Source organism: Octopus bimaculoides, chromosome 7 (assembly GCF_001194135.2).
Source record: "Octopus bimaculoides isolate UCB-OBI-ISO-001 chromosome 7, ASM119413v2, whole genome shotgun sequence".
Lineage (NCBI taxonomy): Eukaryota > Metazoa > Mollusca > Cephalopoda > Octopoda > Octopodidae > Octopus > Octopus bimaculoides.
The window spans coordinates 95,812,833-95,817,678 of NC_068987.1; the positions used below are offsets into that span (position 1 = coordinate 95,812,833).

General features: G+C 35.7%; 1 protein-coding gene across 4 annotated transcripts in view; it reads left to right on the forward strand.

Moving 5' to 3' along the window:
• LOC106868844 (probable splicing factor, arginine/serine-rich 6) overlaps positions 1-4,846 on the forward strand; it is a 65,292-nt gene that overhangs the window by 1,047 nt on the left and 59,399 nt on the right. The gene's annotated exons all lie outside the window — the stretch shown is intronic.

Genomic DNA, 4,846 nt, shown 5'->3' on the forward strand with positions numbered 1-4,846 from the left:
TATATATATATATATATAGCGCGAGCGCGTATAAATATATATGTGTGTGTGTGTGTGTGTATGTTGTAATATTGTAAAGCTAATGAGAAAAATGTTTGTTTTTTTGTGTGTGTGATTTGAAGAAAGATATAATAAAATGGTAATAGAGAGAGAAAATGCTCCATAATCAGATTTATTTACTTATCGTGTTCCTGGAAACTACGAGACAAACTGAGAGTGAAAAATGTCAATTTTCAACATTTTATCTTGAGATTGGCGGTGTCTGTGTGCATGTATTATATGAAATTGACGGCTAAGATTTCAATAAAAGAGGAGTGAGTGGGTGGTTTTTAGTCCCTTTTTCATTTAAACTGGCACTTTAAAATATTTAATATATAGGTGTTTGTAGGAATGTATATATATCTAGAATTGCATATATGTTGTGTTAATGTCTATTACGGTGATCTCTTTTGCCCGTCTGTTTCATAACTGATGTTACGAGACGGAAGCTTGAAAAAAAAAAAAGGTAAACCACCCATTTCATGGCTGCAATCGTCATTTTTTTCCCTCCTCAAACGCGTCGGAAGTGGAGACACCATTTCAGTATGCATGAAAAGAATTAGTATTCCACAAAACCTTCTTACTTCTGTTTTTTTCATTTTGAGTTTTATATAATAAACCTGATATGGTTAATGTTATATATGCGTACACGCACTGAGTGTGTTTTTCTAAAAAATTATTTAAATGGCCTTGTTAACATTATCCTCTGTACTTTTGGAAAAAAAATCTAGCTGTGTTTTTTAATTATCATTTCTTGTGGAAAATGTTTTGGTAAATTTTTATCAAGTGCTAAGGATTACGCACCTTTTGTTAACCCCTCCTCGCAAAAAAACAAGAAGCTTGACCTTCTAAAAATAGCAACCTAAATTCCCCTCTGTTGACTTTTATATAAAAAATACGGGTTTTCATTAGCTAACGTAGTTCTAGATATAATAGCAAAAACTATAGTCGCGACTGGAAAGTCTTTCATCATCAGTTTGCTCAGTGAGGATAAATAAACATTAGAAGTAAAAGTAGCGGTGTAGGAGACACCCAGTTTTATGGAAATAATGTTGATGGTAATCTATTTTTGTCTATCAACTACACCATACGTACCCTTCAGTTTAGCATGCTGCCCTTATTGATATGTGTGGGTGTGTATTTGGAATAGTTTTAATAGGACGGGTTGTACTGATAGCATCATTGTATCTATTCTATATCTCGTTCCTTTCTACTGGCATTTGTTTTTTTTTTTTACTTCTATCTACATCTATCGACCGTTATTATCCATTTTATCGCTCGTATAAATGTGAAGGATCGGTGTCTTTCTCTGACGATTCACTGTTTAAGTATCCATTTTGTAGTTTCTATTTCTAGAGAAATACAATTGTACGTGGTCTTCTTTACAGCAAAGGTACACTCCTGTACTGTTCATGTACAAACGTTTGTCGGTTAAAATGCAAGACGTCTAGATATGACCTAGAGAATGAGGTTCAGCTAGAAGTTTTCATTAAATAGTGTTACCTCTGTTTCTGTAGCCACGATTTTGTATGTGCTGTTAGTTATGCGTGTATGTTATTGATTGTGTTTGCCTGACTACATATCAGAGTGTGCGGGCGACACTTATGCGTGCGTGCGCACTTTGTGAGTATGCGGAAGTGTCTGACTAGACCTGAATTGTGTAAATGCGCGAATATAGCTAACGTGTATATCTGTGAATGACCCTAACTATATATAATTGTAGTCTCACGTATTCCAAAATAAAGTATATGGTCATCTTGGCAATCGGAAATAATATTTTGGTCATCACGCTGCCAACCTTTGTGTCTGTTTCTTACCTAGTTTTTGAACTATTGTTGATGTAATTGTACGATCTCCTTAGATTTAGGAATTTAATCATCTAGTTCCCTTTAGATGGTAGACCGTTGAAAGAGATTTGACTGCAACATAGGACATGTCAAATGGCTAAATGGAAGTTTCCTTGTTGCCAAGTTATCTATTTTCTTTGTTTAAACCTCCTCTCGGTACTACTAAAGCAGCGCGGACCCGAACGCGCAGTCGCGCGTCCGCGCTAGCTAGTCGTGAGTGGTCGATCCTAACCCTAACCCGAAACACGTATTCATTTGCACACGCGGGTTAGGGTTAGGATCGACCACTGAAGACTAGCTAGCGCGGACGCGCGACTGCGCGTTCGGGTCCGCGCTGCTTTAGTAGTACCCCTCCTCTCTTACCAAGACGAAGATGAGCAAAGTTTTTTTTTTTTTCATTTTATTTTCAAAAGTCTTTGTGGAGCGCTTATGTCCGAAACGTTAACGTTTCTATATATCTAATCTTTAACCATTCATTGTGTTCGTGTTACTTTTCACGCTTATTAAACAATTCTTATAGAATATTTACATAAATAGGAGGGTCACAGTGGAAGGCTACTCTGGGCTAACTTGTTACCTTTGTGCTTAAAATCCCTTTGTTACCATATTTCTTATGGAATACGAAGAAAATAAGACCTTGAAGTAGTTTAATAAAATAACTGACTTTTCCTGTTATTAAGCTGATGTGTGGAACATAGCAAAACAGTTTTTGTGCTGGAGGTTTTAATTTTTTAACATACTACTTGAAATTTAGCAGTTTTATGTTATAGATATGGAGCAGTCTCAGCTCTGGTTGATTATGAAGACTAGTTAAAATGTTAGCTATACCCACTGCATCTTACTGCCATATTAGTCTTCTTCCTCTTCTCTAAAGTGAGAGTATGTGGGAGAGCTGTGAAGGTTGTGAATACTAACCTTAGACCATGGACTAGTAGATAGATGGGTGGTTAAGAGGTTCTTTATGCAGCTACTCTGTTTCCAGTTGATTGCACTGCATGGCACCTAGAGCGATTGTTTTCTGCCATAGCTTCAGACTGAGCTTCTGAATGAAATTTGGCAGTGAAAACTGTAGAAACTTCTTGTTTCTATTTTGGGTGGCAAACTTATGCCTTGGCCTGGTTTGTAATCACCACCTGGTACTTGAGTGCTTGTAGCATTGTCCATTCTATTGCAAGCATTCAGGGTAGAAATCCAATCTGAGAATGCCTTCTTTCCTACCAACGTTAGATGCCCTGAAAAGTGTCGTGTTATGGATACTACCTTTCCTCCACCGACTTGTTTAGTGGGTGGGGGTTAACACTCTAAAAAAAATCCATTTATCACTTGAAAAAAATTTACAACTAGCTTCTTCAAATATAATTTTGTTTGCAAAATAAATGGGATCTGTGACACTTGAAATTCAGTGATTAATTCTCTGTCATGCTACCCTGATGTATACATGGTGATTTTTATTCAAATCTGCAATTTAGTTATGTGCCTTTAGGCAGCTGAATGAAGTGTCTCTGTTTCTTCAAATGGTTGTATGAAGCAGCAAAATTCACCAGAATTTGAATAATATGATGTTTTTTACTCTACAATTAAAGACCCCTAACTGCCTTAAGATATTTGTCTTGCACTGTCATTAATTCTTATAGATATAATTTCCGTACTATTGCATATGTATTTTTTCATATATAACAAATGATTGAGACTCACTAACAACATGCTGTATTAAAACCGAGCAAAATAGTCTATTTATCGAAATATCCCTTATAACATCAACTGAGAAGATTCGTCTGCACTGAGGGATTCACTATGACCATTTGTACAGTATCCCACCCATGAGGGATTGATGTCTCTATCATTTGTTATATATTCAACATACACTGAGGAATTCCTGCTGTAGATCCAGTGATAATTGTATTAATACCATGGATGACGTCAGGTAGCCATAGGCAGTGAATGTGCTTCGTCGGCTTACTACTAGGAACATATCCAACACTTAAATATTTACTTATTTTTTTCATATATACACACATGGTTTTACCTATTCTGTTGCTTTGTATATTTTTATCTTTACCAATGAAGGTACCCCTCTCCCTTGTTTTTACATTATTTAATATTTTTTGCCAGTCAATCAGCATTCACTGACATTTGAACATTTTCATTATATACCAACTTTCATATTCTGTTCTACATAACTGTCTGAAGATAAGCAACAAAAACATGGAATAATGATTTGTAAAGCTCTGCTTTCAATAAATTCTTTTCACCAATCTCTAAGTATATTTAACATATCATCTAGTTTTCAATTTCAGTGTTGCAAACTGTAGAAAGGTTGGTAGACTGCTATCATTCTGATAATTTGCCAAAATTTTAAACTCCCTGGGTTGTGTGTGTGTGTGCGTGTAGACCAGCATTACCATTTGGAAGGCATTCCTCATTCAAGTTCAAATGTTTAATATATTTTAAAAAACTGCTTTATGTAAATTTAGTGGTTATTTGTTACAGCCTATGCTTGTTTTTTAAGATGGTCTTTCTGCCACTGATACTATGGCTAATAATCTCTGAGGGACTTTGGTAGCTTTCAGCCAGTGGAGGCCCAGGCCATGCCTAACTTAATAGCACCACCCGGTGAAGTCTTTTAGTCATATATGGGGCACCATGGCCCACTCTAGTACAGAGTGGTCTGTTTGATTTAACACATTTGACACTGATAAATGCTGATGTCAGATATGCTGAAAAAAGACCTTTAGATCTTTAGCAGACAAATTACTTTCATGGAGTGATGATGAAAACAGCAATCTGACCACTTGACTACTTTTTTTTTTTTTTTCCATCTTTCATTTTTTTTGAGGATTCCTGTCATTGTAAAACTGATAAATTTTAAATTTTAATTTTAACAAAGGCAACATATGCATACATGCTCGACCAGTGTAATATAGCATTTTTATTTCAGCCATACCCTTTCACTAGGAATG